This window comes from Leuciscus leuciscus (genome assembly GCF_965113295.1).
Source record: "Leuciscus leuciscus genome assembly, chromosome: 2".
Classification (NCBI taxonomy): domain Eukaryota; kingdom Metazoa; phylum Chordata; class Actinopteri; order Cypriniformes; family Leuciscidae; genus Leuciscus; species Leuciscus leuciscus.
The window spans coordinates 2,952,016-2,971,301 of NC_138726.1; the positions used below are offsets into that span (position 1 = coordinate 2,952,016).

General features: G+C 41.5%; 1 long non-coding RNA gene across 1 annotated transcript in view; it reads left to right on the top strand.

The window, feature by feature from the left end:
• LOC309492210 overlaps positions 1-19,286 on the top strand; it is a 153,536-nt gene that overhangs the window by 72,139 nt on the left and 62,111 nt on the right. Inside the window, exon 2 of the long non-coding RNA XR_014203465.1 lies at positions 9,595-9,809. This is a non-coding gene — a long non-coding RNA (uncharacterized lncRNA). The remainder of the gene's footprint in view (positions 1-9,594; positions 9,810-19,286) is intronic.

Below are 19,286 nucleotides of genomic sequence, written 5' to 3' on the forward strand. Positions count from 1 at the left end.
CCATTACAGATTTGCGCAAAACTTTTGCGTTTTTTCCCAAATGTCGACAAAAAACGATTGCGAAATGACGCCGTTTCCATTAACCGATGTTATGCCACTAAAACTTCATTTTTCCTCTCGCGATCAGTAAAGTCATTCCAAAAACCATGAGGTTTATGTACTATATCCCAACCACTGCACTGGCCATTATTATTAATGGAAGGAGATGTATGTGTGTTTTCCAAGCATTAATGGCAAGGAATGACCCTTATTATACTTGAGAGCGGCACATATGAGGTGTTTCTGGGTGTTTCTCCCTCATTTCTGCGTCGAGGTCTTGATCGTGGCATTTATTTGAGGTTTAGAATCCAGTATTCCTGTAATTCTTTTGTCTTTTAGGAATTAAATAAAGAACTCTGTCTCGTATTCTGTCCAAACACACCGCGTCATCTACGTCAGGTGACCTGGAAATGCGCAAAAACTGTTTCCATTGCAGTTTTGCGAAATATTTATTTTTCGAATTGCCTGAAAAACCTCCTCATGCGAGCGGAAAAACTTTTTGGCGATAAATGGGAGTTTTTGCGAAATTGACGTGTTTCCATTGGGCGTATTTTCAATTCGCAATTTCAATTTTCACAATTTGAAGGGTAATGGAAACGCAGCTTGTGTTTGTCGCCTCACGTCGCCTGAGTTTGAAAACACTGCAACGACTAGCGGCGACTGCCAACTAGCACATGCGTGTGCGTGTAAGGAAATATCTGTCTGTATAAAACCATGTCCTAACCAGACGCGATGCGATAAGATTCCAGTGACAAATAATGTGTCTGTCCACACTAGACGCGATGCGACTGCGAGATGCGTCAAAATCAATCAAAACCCACAGCCAATCAGAACAGTGTGTGGGCGGAGTCAGCCAATCAGAACAGCGTGTGGGCGGAGTCTCGCGGCGAGTGCGCAGCACCAGAGAGTAATCCTGACGGCACTCGCAAGAAAATGGATAGGCCTAAGTAGTTACATAATCAAATTTACAAATATTACACCATTTAAACGTTATTAAAAATACATAGGCTGTGTAACTAAAACAATCTTTGTCAAAGAATACACTTGTTTGTTCACAGTTTGAACGTTCTTGTTTCCATTTGTTTAATTTCCAGATCTGAGGTGAATTATCCATTGTTGCTTTTACAGCTACAAAGCTGGAGCACTAAATGATGATCAGAGTCACATTACACGCTTTTAACATTAAATAAAGCACATAAACAGTACCTGAGATCATCATCGCCACACTATGAGTTTGTTGTTCCAGCGCGACGTCGCAGAAAAATAGAAACCATAATCGTCGTGTGTCGCCGTCGCGGCCAGTTAGGACAAACACTCTGATCAACACGGAGAAGAGGCATTTTATCGCGCGTCGCGTGTAGTTAGGACACGGTGTTAGCAGAATCAATAATCTATATTCATCATTCACAAAGAGAGAAACCTTCCGCTTGAACTCTACTCGCGTACGGCCGTTAACGGAAGCCAGTGATTATAGTTTATAAAGTTACAAACATGGATATTTTTCTTACACAAACACATGGCTTCGCTCAGAAGACCTTTATTAACCCCTAGAGTCTTAGTATGGATTATTTTTTGGACAATGATGCGCTTTTCTGTGCTTCAAAATCTTGTCCTCCATTCACTCCCATTATAAAAGCTGTGAAGAGCCAGGATATTTAATATAACTCTGAATGTGTTCGTCTGAAAGAAGAAAGTCTATTATATACACCTAGGATGGCTTGAGGGTGAGTAAATTATGGCATCATTTTCATTTTTAGGTGAACTATCCCTTTAACACATGTTCTTATAAAGGGCTGAAGAGTAGCAGCCTTGAGGCTGATGCAGTAATGCTGGTACTGAGGAATTAGCTTGTGTACAGCTGTGACCCACTGGCCTCCACACACACACACACACACACACACACACACACACACACACACACACACACACACACACACACACACACACACACACACAGAAGTGAAAGGGGATGTGCACACAGATGCACCGGCTGTCACTGCCAAACTCACACAGATGGTGGCCAGCCGAGTGGATATGAGAGTAGTGTGTGTGTGTGTGTGTGGGAGTTCGACCATGTGTTACAGGTGGAAGTTTTGTAACAGAGGCGTAACTATATCATAGTTTTTTAGTCCCCCATAACCACAAAATATTTTAGGGACTTTCCTTGTGTGTACGTAGTGGAAACTGTTATGCTCTTTTTTTTTTATATCAGCGGCTAAATCTGTTTTTTGAGGAATAAAAATACACTCAAGAAATTTCCCTGTATGTCAGTTGTCACATTTGTGTGTATTTTTATTTCTGTATTTTAATGTCATGGTATACCTGGGTGGAATTGCTCATATGATTTGGTTTGCAATGTTACATCAGTCAGTAGACAATAGTAGTGGATCTAAATGAACATAAGACACAGAATCAAAGCTACAGCTTAGCTTGCTAATGAAAAAGTCTCTCGATTAGACAATCTGACAAAGACATTTCATCAAATTGAATTGAATAATCCGTACATATTATGAATTAATACTTTTATTAACCTTAGAGCTTAATAAAACATTTTGTTTAAATCAAAAACTTAAATTGAAACATATTTTCATTTTTTGAATTCAAATCATAAATTAAATGGTCAGTTCCATTAAGATTTATACAAAATGTTTAATCAAGCTCTAGTTTTTTTTTTTACTAATTAAAAAATTCTTACTTCATAATATGAATAAGGATAATTCAATTTCATTTTATGAAATTTTACTATTGACTGAAATGCGTTAATCTTGAAAAATGGCATAATTGTTTTTTTTAGTAAATCTGGGCCTATGACTTTTTTTCAGGGGAAAATCAAGAGAAGTGATTTTCTCTCTATTTAATCTCCCTGGCATCTCTCTGAGATCTCTTTTGGGATTTTTCTTTTTTATGGGTATAAAGGTTGAAACATATAGAGCTCATTTAACAATGACACACTAGAATCCTCATGGCTTGAATACAAGAGTAAATATTTATAATAATCACAATAATAACACAGTTTATTGCTCTGCTGGAACCTGAAAGGGCCAGATGTGTGTCTCATCTTACACTCTTTAACTACGCTAACACACAGATATAACAGTCTTCTGTGCCTGTAAAACATATTTAACAAACATTCTCAGAGACAGGAGGATAACATATAATATTACACTGCAAAAAATGCTTTTCTTATTTAGTATTTTTGTCTTGTTTCCAGTCCAAATATCTAAAAATTGTTAAATCAAGAAGCATTTACTAGATAAGTAAAATGACAAGAAATTATATCTTGTTCTCTGGGTAAAAAAAAAATCAAAACTAAGTGAGTTTTTGCCTAAAACAAGTAAAATGATCTGCCAATGGGGTAAGAAAAATATTCTCAATTCAAATGGAAAATAAGATTATTTTTCTTACTCCATTGGCATAATATTGTACGTTTTAAGCAAACACTCACTTAATTTAGACCCCCCCCCCCCCCCCTTATGTGTTTATAAGTGTGTGTATCTCTCAGTCCGCCGATGTTGTCAGGTATTAAATGTGTTTTTAGAGAAAGGCAGATAATGATTTCTCTAGTCTATAATAATCTGGAGGCCCGTTGTTCCTCTTCCTCGGTGTGATGGTGGATGTGGCGTGACCCAGACCTGCTTTGCTCTCGTGATAAGGTCAGGAGAGAGAGGAACGTTACGCAAGCGCTAGCATGGCCTTATCCTTCCAGACCAGACCAGCCGTGTCAGAGAGATCCCTCTATCAGCGCCGCACAGGCTCTCGTCGGCACACAGATACAGCGAGAGCTTCATTAGGGTTTTAACCGAGCTCAATGACAAAATAACACCGTTTTTTTATTCATGAAAACTACGCTTTTTGAAAACGCTCTCCAAAGTCGATCAATTTGAAAATGCCGTTTTCATGTTGTTGTGGACTGTGAAACCGGAGGTATTTAAAAATGATGACGTAAGTTTAGTCATGTGATGCATACCAATAGATATTCATGTTTATAGCAGTATTGTGCCTGTTATGTGCTTTTCACTTTCACACTGTTGCTAAAATATGTTACTTCACACACTCTTCATATCACAGTCCTGCAAAGATGACACAATTCACTCACTTTTGCTGTCCTGCGGCGAAACATGAGCAGTTTTAGACCAAACATATAATAGTGAGTGAGATCTGGACGCTTCAGTTGAATGATGAGATATTTTGATAAATAAAATGATCCTGCCAGAAGAATTGCGCGATAACTTTATTATTTATTTTTCCGTGTGTATCATCTCAGTGAGCTTCTGTGAGGTTTTACGCATGCGCAGTATAAGGTGAATTTAGCGTTATCAGGCGTTTTCCAAAAGTTTCTCATCCACACTGAAACACCTGAACACGCCTGAACACGCCTGAACACACTAGTGTGACGGAGAGCGTAATTAAACGAAAACGCCGTTTTCAAATGTATCTGGATTAATGTGGACGTAGCCTCAGTTACCATGTTACAAAACATTTTGATCACTGACGCTCTGGAACTGGACCGGCTGTCTTGAGTTACGGTTCACAGATTGTCTAACGCATATCGCACGCAAAAATGGCGGGAGCTTTCTCAAAACAGCAAGCTGCGATCTGATTGGCTTCATCCAAATTTTAATCAAAGTGTAATTTTTTGTTAACCTTTTATCATGTCTTGGAGTATCGCAATAATATTGTATCGGGAGTTCGGTATCGTGATATGTATCGAATCGTGACACGAGGGCATTGTTACACCCCTAGTATAAAGCCATTTTTATGGCTTTAGTGTCCATTAATGAATACCAACACTCTTGGCCTTGGCAGGCTCTCAACTAGAAAGTAGCTTTTATGAATGACTCCTTAACAACCAGTGAAGAAAGCAGCTGAATTTTTTCTTTCTCTCTGGTATTTTTGTGTGCACCTGCTTGGCACAGAAAGCCCAGGGAAGCTTGGGATCTTAACCGAACGCTAGAAGTTAAACCGTCCCCATCTGTCAGCACCTCACACAGTCTCTCTATCTCTGTCGCTCTCTCTCTTTCTCTCGTGCTTTTTCACCGCCGGCTTGGCGCAAATTCAAGTCTGTCGAAGCACACCTGCTAAATTGAGTGCGTTGTCTGACACACACAAACTCCCAAACAGCCATTCACATAATAACACACACTTTCACTCAGTGTTGATGATATTCTTGGATGATGTCCATACGCCGTTCTGCGAGTGCGTAGCAAAACATCTATCATCTCATGTGTCGAGATGTGTGCATTCCCCCACAAGGTACACGGTTAACAGGTGCAATTCATATTTCCGGAGATTTTCGTTGCACTCTAAAAAATGCTGGGTTGTTTCAACCCAACGTTGGGTCAAATATGAGTCAAATGTAGGGCTTTTGAGTCAAATACGGACAAACCCAAACGTTGGGTTAAAAATGTAATTAAAAAATGTAACCCAATGGCTGGGTTTGTCTGTATTTGACCCAAACGTTGGGTTAAAAATGTAACCCAATGGCTGGGTTTGTCCGTATTTGACCCAAACGTTGGGTTAAAAATGTAATAAAAAATGTTTTAACCCAATGGCTGGGTTTGTCTGTATTTGACCCAAACGTTGGGTTAAAAATTTAATTTTTGTCCGTATTTGACCCAAAGTTGGGTTGAAACAACCCAGCATTTTTTTTTTGAGTGTACAAATTCTGCTGGTGTCCCCTGTAAGAGCGGGTCCATTTGAACCAGGTGCAGGTGAGTAAAACTCCTTTAGCGGCACAAAATGACCATGACAAATTGTGAGAGTTGGGAGATTTGGAACAGGTGCATAATGTGGTTTCTTCCCGTTCTTCCCGACACTCACGCCATGCTTTCTGGGAGCGTTCACAGGACAGATGGAGACGATGTGTCCCCGCTGAGAGGTTTCTCGCAGCTGTGTGCCATCCGTATTGTGATGACGGCCCACCAAGAGAGAAAAAGGGACTTACTTTAGTTTGAAATCCTTATCATGTTGTACGTCATGAGCTTAAAGTTTAGGCACACTTGACTGTATTCATTTTTCTCGTGATCTTTAAAATATTTTTATCTTAAAGTTCCCCTGTAGTCAATAAATGTATCCCTTAAAACTCATCTTTGATCACCAAAATGACATATTCATTGAAAAAATATATAAATTGTTGAATGTAACTCGACACCCTTGCCTCATTTTGCCGACACCCTTGCTCTCATCCTTCGGATGAGACGTTAAACCGAGGTCCTGACTCTCTGTGGTCATTAAAAATCCCAGGATGTCTTTCGAAAGAGTAGGGGTGTAACCCCGGCATCCTGGCCAAATTTGCCCCTTGGCCTCTGTCCATCATGGCCTCCTAATCATCCCCATATACTGATTGGCTTCATCACTGTCTCCTCTCCACCAGTAAGCTGGTGTGTGGTGGGCGTTCTGGCGCAATATGGCTGCCGTCGCATCATCCAAGTGGATGCTGCACATTGGTGGTGGTTGAGGAGATTCCCCCCTTCTATGTAAAGCGCTTTGAGTGCTGAGAAAAGCGCTATATAAATGTAATGAATTATTATTATTATTATTATTATTTAGTATACGTGGTTCTATGAATATGCAAATGAGCCCCGCCTCCACTCACTCACTCACTCACTCAGAGATCCACTGGTTGACGATCACACGTTGATCTGATTGGTTACAAGGTAGTTTGTGACGTCAGAAACACCAGCGATTTCAAAGCGTGTGTTTGAGACTGTCTTTGGTTCACTGCAGTTTTAAGGAGAAAATACTCAGCAATGGTGTCGACTTATGAATTTACACATGGTTTGTCTTAAAGCAGATTAAAAACACCACATAGACACATAAACTACATTAAAAACTTGATTTTAACCACAGGGGGACTTTTTAAAAAAAAATGCCTTAAGATGAAATGATTTAAATTGTAAAAAGTTGAGGGTGAAATTGGACTTTTCTGGAAAGTTTGCTGGTAAACGCCTCTGAACTCCCATTGGTCAGTGGTGATGATGTAATAGGTGGGTGTGGCTCTGAGGCTCCGCCTTTCTTTGAGGTGTAAATCTTCTCTGGTTCATTTCTTCTGTTCAGTCCGTTGAAGTAAACACACTGGACAGACGCTTTATAATAGAAACTGAAGTTGTAATTCTTATTAAAAGAGACACTGATGTTTAATACTGTAAAGTTTCAGCTTTTTATAAATCAACGTGACATGGCTTTACTGTAGTGCCGAAACGCAGCGCTGGTTCAAACACATCCACATCTCTATGATCAGATGCTTTCTGAACTGCTGTAATTTGCTGGTAGGATTAATGGTAAGATGTCGGTGAAGTACATACTTCAGTAAAGGACTTTATATAGAGTCCATATCAAGTAAAGTTAGTCATATTGAAATAGCTTCATAAAACGGTAGTCGCATTCAAATGCATGTGACTGTACATCAGCTGAAATATTAATGCACCAACATTAATTTCTTGAACAAGTTTTAGAATTTTCAAACGGCACTATAATAATCGCTAGATGTTTAAATATCGCCATACGCACTGATGCCAATAACTGGTCCTATGATTAATGAATTGTCAGTTCTTTTGAGCTCAGCAGAATTATGTGCATGGATGCATCTATTTTTTTTATAGTTGCCTCATTAAAAGGTTTTCAGGTCAGCGAGTCTCTTCTGGTTCGATCTCCTTTGCCTAAACTGGTTCCTTCTGGCTCATGGGTGGAATAAAATCAATTACATTCCTCAATTAGCTCGACTTTGCATCCAGTCTCATAACTACAATCAATACTGAAATAGAAAATGAAGGCAATTTATGAAAATTGATTTGTGAGTGGGCTTTCAATATTACATTATAGAAACATGAGTAGGTGTTTGCTTATAGGATAGAATAAAATAGAAACGTTCAACACAGATTAAATGAGGCAATCTTCTAACAAAGAGCTTCTAACCTTTATGTCATTACAGGAAACTAACCTTTATGTCATTACAAAAATTAATTTATGACTGAATTAATGAATTATTCTTGTCATGCTGCATTGCTAGTGGCAATAAAGTCAGCAATGGTGCTTTAATGACTAGGAACAGATAAAGCACATGACCAGCGGCACCAGATTTAAAGGCACACTTAAAACCAGACAAAGTTAACCGATAAACAAAATGACAGAAAAGAAAATATTATAATTCAGTACTTTATTAATAATAATGTTTCCGCATATTTAGATGATATTTAATAAGACCAAGTCTCATGAATTATTTTTTGTTTTGTTTCATTTCTGTACTGTCAAATATTTTCTTATCTAAATCTTTAAAGGGGGTCATATGATGCTTTTTTAATGGTTTCCTTCAGTGTGTGATGAATCTGCTCTAAAACGCCTCAGATGTTTGTGGAAGTAATATCTGGACGTCGACCGTGTCAGTGTGTGAAATATTAGCACAATGCCTCCCAAAGGCTGTGTGTTTGGATGCGAAAGCAAAATCTCTTTGTTTGGCCTTCTGAAAACAGACTGAATTAGGAATCAATGTTTGATTGGTTTATAACGCTGTACCTGAACGGTACAACACAAAAGTTTGCTTGAGTAAAGCGCTTTATCATTCATTGTATCTGAAAGGTGAGAGAGTTACAAAATAAAAACATTCTGCTCAAGTCGAGCTTGTAAAGTTGGTTCTGATCGATCTGCTTGCATTTTCACTATGTGTCTCTGGCTTGAACTGATGCGGTAAAACCTACGACTTTATTAACTGTGTCTTCATTTGCTTTAGAAGCCTTGGAAGCTGAAGCTTGCGATTAGAGTAAAGGCCAATTTATACTTCTGCGTCGGGTGCGCGTAGAAGGTACGGCGTAGCATACACATTGACGTGTACCATACGTCGTACCCTTCGCCGTACCCTGACGCGCACCTCCTCAAAAATGTAACTACGCGTCGCGGCGACGCGGACCGCAAGATCTGTGATTGGTCGGCTGGATAGCATCGCGTTTCCTCCTACGCATTTCCGGAATGATCTTCTGCACTCTGCACCGCCCGCCCGCCATTTTTAAATTCCGAAGATCAGTGAAGAGCCATGGAAATAGACCAAGTGACTGAGAGATTGCTTGAAGAAGTGCGGAAATACAGCCATCTGTATGACTCCTTCAGACGCCATTGCTCGTAGAAACCTAAACTCAAAACAGCCGCGAGGAATGTAAACACAGTGGAACATTAAAACCCACCCGCGCCAACTAGCGTTTCGGCGGTGTAACTGCAGAGCAACACAGACATTCGCAGTAGTATAAATGCTACGTGCGTAGCCTACGACGTACACTACGGCGTACACTCGACGCAGAAGTATAAATTGGCCTTAAGGGGCGTTACATTTCCGACACACGCTTGAGGTGTTTGGCCAATCACAGTGCACTTGGTCACCTGGCCAATCAGAGCACTCTGGGCTTTTAGGGGCGGGGCTTTATAAAAACCAGAACTCAATCAGGGGTGCATTTCCCGAAAGCTTCGTTAGCCAACTATGGTCACAAGTTCATCGTTATCAGCAGTTTAACGAGTCAGTGTTTCCTGAAACCATCGTTCCAACGAACGTTCGTAAACAACATCGCAGAGTTGTGTGTGTGTGTGTGTGTGTGTGTGTAACGACACTCTCGATCTGCGGTTAGAAGAGTTTCATGTTTGCATGACATGTGGACTCAATACATCCTGATCTTGAGCAAAATAAGCAAGCTGATATTCAGTACAATCTGTATCTTTTATTTAGGATACATACAAATATCATTTACATCTTAGTTTGTCAAAAGATTTAAAGCGTAGTTTATTGAAGAGTGCGCATGTGCGAACGAGAACGAGCCGATGATTGAATCTGGGAATAAAGCAAAATAACTGAGAAAAATGAGAAATAGTCCTCAGATGCATGGCTGTAATCTATAGAGAAACATCTAGCGTTAATTCGATCTCAAACAGATTCATTAGCAGTAGTTATTACTCCAACACCTGCGTGACATCATTAACCAACGTGGTTGAACGACCAATTTGCGACAATAAGGTTTCGGGAAACAGTCGTGAATAGCTAGTTGATTTCTTCAGCGATGAACAGTACTATTATAGTGAAGCAGCGAATTACAGCGTTTATGGGAAACACACTCCTGAGCGTTTCAGACAGACTGGGAATAGAGGTGCTGCAAAAATGCAAAAAAATGAACACTAAACTATGTTAAACTATTCTAGTACACCCAATAAACACAATAATAAACTTCTGAAATAGTATCATATGACCCTGTCTTCTTTACAAAAGGCTTCTGCCCTCTTACAGAAAGGCATGTTTTGAGAGCGCCATACAGACAAACAGAAAAATTATTCAGACACCAGTTATAATTATTTTATTTATTTTTATTTTTTTTTACTAATGTGTGCAGGACACGATAGTTCATTAATGTAAATGAGGAGAGCAAAAATAAAGTAAACTGTGACATATTATACCCAAATATTCTTCATACAGGGACTACCAGTGACATTTATAAACATTAGGGACCAAAAATTCCTCAGATACTTTGACCTGAACATGTTTTGCTGAAGTGTTTTTTTCTTTAATTGCTAATGCGATCTTTTTACACACAGACTGAACAAAATGAAGCATGGCTTGGTGATTGGTTGAGCTAAACTGGTATTATCTAATAGTGTAGTTAAATTTAACAGCTGACAGATATTCAACATAATTCATGTGTGAGACAGTCTAACAGAAGGACGGACAAAACCAGTCAAATATCAACTGATTCTTGTCATATTTTAGTAACATTTTGTAAACTAGAGCGAATAAACTGTGATAAAGTGAGAAATGTTGAAGGTGTCTGAGTAAATGTTGGTTTGACTGTATGAAAGGCGTAGACATGTGTCCATGTTTCAGAGCTTGGCCCGCGGGATCAGCGAACGCTCCTCTTCTGGCCCTGTGGTTATCAGGCTTCTTCAGCCAGTGTTGCTAAGCTCAGCGTGTGTTTGTTTCACTTATCCATGTGCCGTTTGCCCCGAGTCAAGCCTGGTGTGAAGAAGCCTGATAAAAACAACAGCCAACCCGGCCCAGTGCCAGAGGAATCTGAGTACCCTTCACACTGACAGATAGGGCACAGCGCTCTCACACACATGCCATCACTAGCCGCGTTTCCATTACAGATTTGCGCAAAACTTTCACAATATTTTCAAAATTTCAATTAAAAAAAATTAGTTGTAGAAAGCAACGATGTTATGTGACTAAAACGTAATCATGCGCATGAGGCGCTGAGCGTTTTTTTTAACTCGTGAGAGCGTTTTTTACCGGTCGTCGAGAGTTGAAGAATGTTCAACTTTGGGTAAAACGCAGCGCTCATCACTGGTGCCTCAGTGATACTTCGCTCAGAGAAGCTGTCAATCACAGCTGTCAATCATAATGTCACATTCCCGTTTTTATAGCGTCAAATAACTAACTAAGACCAAACTTTTTTTTTTAAACGAACGCTTAAACTTACATCAGCGTGATAAAAACTACCTAAAATGACAGAAAACGTCTTTGAAATGTTTTATTTTGAAGTGTTATTTGGTTGTTTAGTTTCCCTCGCGTCCCATTAGACTTCATGGGGAGGCGGGGTTTATGAGCTATACTGGGACCAGGCACCAGGGGGCGATCGAGACGCTTCGGCTTCACTTTTATCTGTCTGTCTGTCTGTCTGTCTGTCTGTCTGTCTGTCTGTCTGTCTGAAAACATGGCACTGTGACTTTGCTTCATGTCAGCTTGTAATACAGTTTTTCTCAGTCGCTTTGGTGCATTTCTCACATCACTATTTACATTTGCACAACAGTTAGTTCAACCTCCACAACATTTAGTCATTTGTGCACATCATAGTAGCAGTTTCTCATTCCTTCCAACAAATTGCAAATGCTTTTGGACATGCATCAATTGCTTTCATACAACTCTCTGCTGTTTTATAACATTATCATTTGCTTATGTCATGTCAGTCAAAATTAACTATACTTGTGAATGCTGAATAGTCATTCCATATAAAACTAATAGTCCTCATTTCATTGCTTGAGTCATTACATACAAAAATGTTGAACTAGTTGTCAAAATCGGTCAAGCAAATTTAAAAAAAAAAAAAAAATCTTTTTTTTTTTCTGAAAATGTCTCCTAAATTGAACAATTTCTCTAAGGTGAATCTCAGCTTTCACTGATGAGAAGGTGTGTGTGAAGCATTAGTTGCAACCAATGTTCAGTTCCAATATGTCCTGCAATATTGTGTACAGTTGTGCACAGCTCTACCCAAAGGGAGTTTATGTCTGTTGTAAATAAGGGTGTATTTTTTCTTTTGCACAATTCTGTGAACAAATTAGAATTGCAAAGAGCATATGCAGTAAAAATGTGAAACATACATATTCAGTGTCTTGTACTCAGTTACCTCACTAAATACAGCAATGTGTAACTTTACTGTATTCTTCAAATGGCTGTGCAAATAGTATATAGTGCTGTCTTGAGCATTCTCAGGTAGAGTCACCAAGATCTGACTTTTTTGCATTGGAAAACACTTACAGAGTAAACTGTCATAATGAAAACATGACAAAGCCATTTGACTATCTTGTTCATAAACAATGGTGTCAGGACTTTTCATCTTGATGACACTGAAGCTTTCATTGACATGAATACTTGCTTTTGAGGAATGAGCTCTCCATTTTGAGCAAGTGACACGCTTTTGCAGGTTTTGCAGTTTGTACTAATTGTTTTGAGAACTGCATTAACTGTTGTGCAAATGTAAATAGTGATGTGAGAAATGCACCAAAGCGACTGAGAAAAACTGTAATGGGTGTTTTAATGTTCTTAATTTATGGGAAAAACAAATAATGTTCTGTTTAATAGAGTTCTGTCATGAGTGTTTGGCATGGTAATGGATATGACAATGCTCAAATATTTGGTATTGGCAGAATACCATTGACTTCCATTGTTTTTTCTTTTTCTTTTGTTCATTCAAATGAAGTCAATGGGTTTGAAACGGTTAAATCACCAACATTCTTCAAAAGCTCTTTTTTTTCTCTCTCTCTTTTGCATTTCACAGAAGGAAGAAACACATACAGATTTGGAATGACAGCGTGAGTTAATGATATAATTTACATTTTTGGGTGGACAATCGCTTTAACTCTACTTGATATAAACTGCGGATTTATATAAAATGCAACTGATGCATCGTTGCATGTGCTTCATGTGTGTTTTATAAAAAGTGATGCATAAAGAATTGCCAATTGAATCTTTTCCTTTTCATTTTGTGTTCTCTCTCCCTGTAACCTCTGCATGGTTCTTTACTCTCTCTCTCTCTCTCTCTGTTTGTACAAAGGCCTGCAGAAATCTGTGATCCACGGCCACAGAGAGTGTAGAAGCGGGGTGTGTGTTGCTGGTCCTGGGGCGGTGTGTGTCCTATTCAGCCTCCAGAGAGCCCAGATACACACATGACAAAAGCAAAGCCCTCCTGAGCTCCTCAGAGTCACTGTTCCCCCGAAACATCACACAATCCTGCCTTTAGATTCTGTTGAGTCTCATATTCCTGCTCCTCCTGATAGCAATATCATAAAATAAAAAAACATCTTGCCTTTTTCACAACTGCATATTTTCACTGATCAACTAAACCAGCAGATGGTCACATGTTTATCTCAGCCAATCGCAATGCTGTTCGATGATAACGTGTCACTTAATCACTTCAGTTTCACTTTTCTTTACAATCACTAATGAAATATAAAAATGAGTGCTGGGCAATGGTTAATCACATTTATTTGCATGCAAAACATATCATAATATAATAATATATGTGTGTGTACTGTGTATAATTGTTTTGTATATATAAATACACACATATGCATGTATCTATTTAAGACATATTTGCATGTATATACTGTATATATATTTATACATAATTTATATTATATATACAGTATATATATATATATAAAAATGTTTTTATATGTAAATAACAAATCTTTCTTAAATATATACATGCATGTGTGTGTGTTTATATCTAAAGCACTGAACATTTCAAAAACGTTTATCCTTTTATGTTCAAACCGGAGTTGGACAATGATGGAGAGACTCGAGAAGAAGTGACATGTAGAACAGGACATTTCTCAATGTTTAGTTGATGAATTTATGAAGCTGATGTGTAGTTATCTTCTAGTCATTGATTAGCATATTCTGTCTTGATAATCTATAAATCGTGTTCAGGGGGCGGGGTTTATGTAAATTCTAGTGTTTGTGATGTCACTAACCCGGGAGGAATGTGGTGTAGTCTCTACCAGCCGTTTGTTGTAGTTCTTAAGAAGTAATTTCTGTAAAAGCAAATATCTCCCTTTGCTTTGAACTTTGAGCGTCGTAACTTTGCAGATGTTGTTTATGCTCAAACAGCAACATTACACACTAACTAAAGTTAGAGAAGTCAAATCATAATCAACCACCCCTTTAAGTTAGTTTGACATTTTGATGAGGAACAACAATGAGAGACAATGGCAATTTTGGTTTGCTTGAATATTACAGTTTTTCTCAGTCGCTTTGGTGCATTTCTCACATCACTATTTACATTTGCACAACAGTTAATGCAGTTCTCAAAACAATTAGTACAAACTGCAAAACCTAGTTGATAACCTGCAAAAGCGTGTCACTTGCTCAAAATGGAGAGCTCATTCAGTACAAGTATTCATGTCAATGAAAGCTTCAGTGTCATCAAGATGAAAAGTCCTGACACCATTGTTTATGAACAAGATAGTCAAATGGCTTTGTCATGTTTTCATTATGACAGTTTACTCTGTAAATGTTTTCCAATGCAAAAAAGTCAGATCTTGGTGACATACCTGAGAATGCTCAAGACAGCACTATATACTGTTTGCACAGCCATTTGAAGAATACAGTAAAGTTACACATTACTGTATTTAGTGAGGTAACTGAGTACAAGACACTGAATATGTAGGTTTCACATTTTTACTGCATATTCTCTTTGCAATTCTAAAAAGAAAAAGAAAAAAATACACCCTTATTTACAACAGACATAAACTCCCTTTGGGTAGAGCTGTGCACAACTGGAAACAATATTGCAGTACATATTGGAACTGAACATACAACATACATAGTACTGTAATCATTCATGCACATCCAGACGCTCCTCTCTGTCTGGCATTGTTCAATTTAGGAGACATTTTCAGGAAAAAAAAGATTTAAAAAAAAGATTTTTTAAAAAGTGTAAAATTTGCTTGACAGATTTTGTCAACTAGTTCAACATTTTTGTATGTAACGACTCAAGCAATGAAATGAGGACTATAAGTTTTATATGGAATGACTATTCAGCATTCACAAGTATAGTTAATTTTGACTGACATGACATAAGCAAATGATAATGTTATAAAACAGCAGAGAGTTGTATGAAAGCAATTGATGCATGTCCAAAAGCATTTGCAATTTGTTGGAAGGAATGAGAAACTGCTACTATGATGTGCACAAATGACTAAATGTTGTGGAGGTTGAACGCCTCGGTTACGACTGTAACCTCGGTTCCCTGAAGAGGGAACGAGCGTTGCGTCGAAACTGACGCTATGGGGAACGCTTTGCGTGATGACGTCTTGAAGCACATGTCAAATCAGTCCAATGGTGTGGCGGAACGTCAGAGGCGGGTGATGTCACGTACCAGGAAGCTATAAAAGCCGGCCCGAAACAGAAAACGAAAGCTTCGTAAAGTCTGAAGTCGCGCTGACAGGCATGAAGGAGATATGGCAAGGCGACGCAACGCTCGTTCCCTCTTCAGGGAACCGAGGTTACAGTCGTAACCGAGGCGTTCCCTTTCAAGGGAACTCCCGTTGCGTCGAAACTGACGCTATGGGGAACGTCTATACCAACGCCTCCATAGCTACAAATGTCTGTCCTGTGTGTATCAAGTGAGCAGCACTAAGAAGACAAAACATGAGACCCTGGAGCAGAGTCTAAATCCAGAGAGTAGAACCTGACGAAGGTGTGCGGTGAGGACCAGCCTGCCGCATCACAGACGTCCTGTAACGAAACTCCTGATATAAGGGCCTTAGAGGCCGCCATACTCCTAGTAGAGTGCGACCGGACAGCCAAAGGAGAAGGCTGTCCAGCCGCCTCATAAGCAAGTGAGATAGCCTCAACCACCCACTTGCTCATCCTTTGCTTAGACACCGGACCTCCCTTGTTAGGAGACCCAAAGCACACAAATAATTGATCACTTTTACGCCACAGGGCAGCTCTGTGGACATAAGCGTCTAACGCCCGAACTGGGCAAAGCAAATTATTAGCCTCCTGGTCCGCATTCTGAAAGGGAGGAGGACAGAAGGCCTGCAGAACAATAGGTCTAGCCACATTAGTGGGGACCTTGGGGACATAGCCCGGTCTAGGGTGAAGAAAAGCTTTGACCATACCCGGAGCAAACTCCAAGCATGACGGAGCAACCGACAATGCCTGGAGATCCCCTATTCTTTTAAGAGAAGAGATGGCGAGAAGAAACAGAGCTTTCAGAGTTAGAAACTTCTCAGGAACCTCCTCAATGGGCTCAAAGGGGGCCAGGGAAAGGCCTTGCAGCGCAACGGACAAATCCCATGGTGGCACCCTAGAGCGAACTGCAGGCCTCAGCCTCCAAGTGCCACGAAGGAAACGAGATACCAGAGGGTCTTTCCCCACAGACATTCCACCCAAAGGAATGTGGTAAGCACCTATGGCCGCCACATAAACCTTTAAAGTGGACGGGGTCAGACCTGCAGTGAACCGGTCCTGCAGGAACTCCAGAACTGTACCAATTGGGCAGTTGACTGGATCCAACCGATGGTCACTACACCAAGAAGTGAATACTCTCCACTTCAGGGCATAAAGTTTCCTCGTGGAGGGAGCTCTGGACTGTAGAATGGTCTCAACAACCTCAGTTGAGAGACCTGACTCTATGAGCTGGGCCCCCTCAGAGGCCAAGCCCACAGGTTCCACAGTTCTGGCCGAGGGTGAAATATCGAGCCCTCTGCCTGGGACAGAGGGTCCCTCCTGACGGGTAACTCCAGAGGATGCCCGTCGAGGAGGGACACAAGATCGGGAAACCATACTCTGCCCGGCCAGCGCGGGGCTATAAGAAGTAGATGGACCCGGTCCCTGCGAACTCTTTCCAGAACTCCCGGCAGCAGAGCCACTGGGGGAAAGGCGTACAGACGTAGCCTCGGCCACGTCTGTACCATAGCATCCAGTCCCAGAGGAGCTGGATGCGTGAGGGAGAACCAAAGTGGACAGTGAGACGTCTCTCGAGACGCAAACAGATCCACTTGTGCTTGGCCAAACTCCCTCCATATCAGCTCCACCACCTCGGGGTGGAGCCTCCATTCCCCGGGCCTCGGCCCCTGTCTCGACAGAGTGTCTGCTCCTATATTCTGTACCCCGGGGATGTAGGCTGCCCTGAGAGACAGCAACTTCCCCTGGGACCACAAGAGGATATGGCGTGCCAAATTGGACAATGGGCGCGAGCGCAAACCCCCTTGGTGGTTGATATAGGCGACTACCGACGTGTTGTCCGTATGTACTAACACATGGTGTCCCCTGAGATCTGTGATAAAGCTCCTCAGAGCCCGGAAGACAGCTAACATCTCTAGGCGATTGATATGCCAGGAACGATGATGGTCTTCCCACAGACCTTGAGATGAGCGACCCTCTAGGATCGCTCCCCAGCCCGTGAGGGAAGCATCCGTCATTAGCAGTTTGCGACGACAAGGAGCTCCCAGCACTGGGCCCTGGGACAGGAACCAGGGTTTCTTCCACATAACCAAGGCACGTAGGCATCGCCGCGTGACCTTGATCGTGCGAAATGGGTTGCCCCTCGGGGAAAACCCTCTGGTCCTGAGCCACCACTGCAGGGCCTCATGTGCAGTAGTCCAAAAGGTATCCCGTTGGAAGCTGCTGCCATGAGACCCAACAGTCTCTGGAACTGTTTGACAGTGAGTAGCTGGCCTAGCTTTACACTTTTCACAGCTGCAAGGATGGAATCTATCCGTGGCGGTGACAGGCACGCCTGCATCGACACAGAATCCCAAACCACGCCTAAAAAAGTGGTCCTCTGTAGTGGAGAAAGCACACTCTTCTTGGCGTTCAGCCGTAACCCCAGCTCTTTCATGTGGGCGAGAACAACATCTCGATGTTGAACCGCCAACTGATGCGACTGAGCTAAAATCAACCAATCGTCGATGTAGTTCATGATGCGAATACCCTGGAGGCGCAGAGGCGCCAGAGCTGCATCCACGCATTTGGTGAAAGTGCGGGGTGATAAAGCCAGGCCGAATGGAAGAACTCGATATTGGTATGCTTTGCCCCCGAAAGCAAACCTCAGGAACTTCCAATGACACGGACGGATGGAAATATGGAAATATGCGTCCTTGAGATCTATCGTGACAAACCAGTCCTCGGACCTGATCTGTGGCACGATTTGTCTCAAAGTTAACATTTTGAACTTGAGCTGCATGACTGACTCGTTCAGAACTCGAAGATCTAAAATGGGACGCAATCCCCCGTCCTTTTTTGGAACTATGAAGTACCGGCTGTAAAACCTGGTTTCCCTGTTGGAGGGAGGTACATATTCTATGGCCCCTTTCTCTAACAGAGTGTTTACTTCCTGTTCCATAACCAGAACCTGCTCGGGGCCCACCACTGTGGGCAGGACCCCCATAAACCGAGGTGGGCGTTTTTTGAATTGTATCTGATACCCTTTTTCCACGGTCTGCAGGACCCAACGAGAAACATTTGACAGTAGCTTCCACGCTGTCAAAGATTCTACTAGAGGTACCAGCCTCTCGAGACTGGTTTCTGGATTTTGTTGCTGTTGAGTAGTCGGTTCGTTGCCCTGTAACGGCGTACCGGCAGGGAACGACCGAACAGACTGCTCTAGCACCCTCCTCGGAGGGGGCGGGCATCCCGAGGCCACTACGTTTCCGGGTGGACCTTGAGATATGTGCTCGCCGGAGACCGCTGCGCCCTGTAACACCAGAGGTGGCAGGGTTGGCAGAACGGTCCCCTGAGGGCACCGAAGAGAGACGGGCACCGTAAAAAGAGGTGTTAACCGCTCTGCTTCGGGGGGAACTACCCTCATTTGTCCTGAGCCCTCGGACGTCAGGACCTTTTCCCAGCAGCCTTCTTGGCGGTAATAACGGTCCGCAGATCCGTTTTACCCCTCGAAGACTGCTGGGTTTGAGAGCGCCCTCCGTGTCCCCGAGATTTTTGTGGGCGAGCACGAGAGGACACACTCTGTTTTTGAGTGGCACGGTGTTCAGCG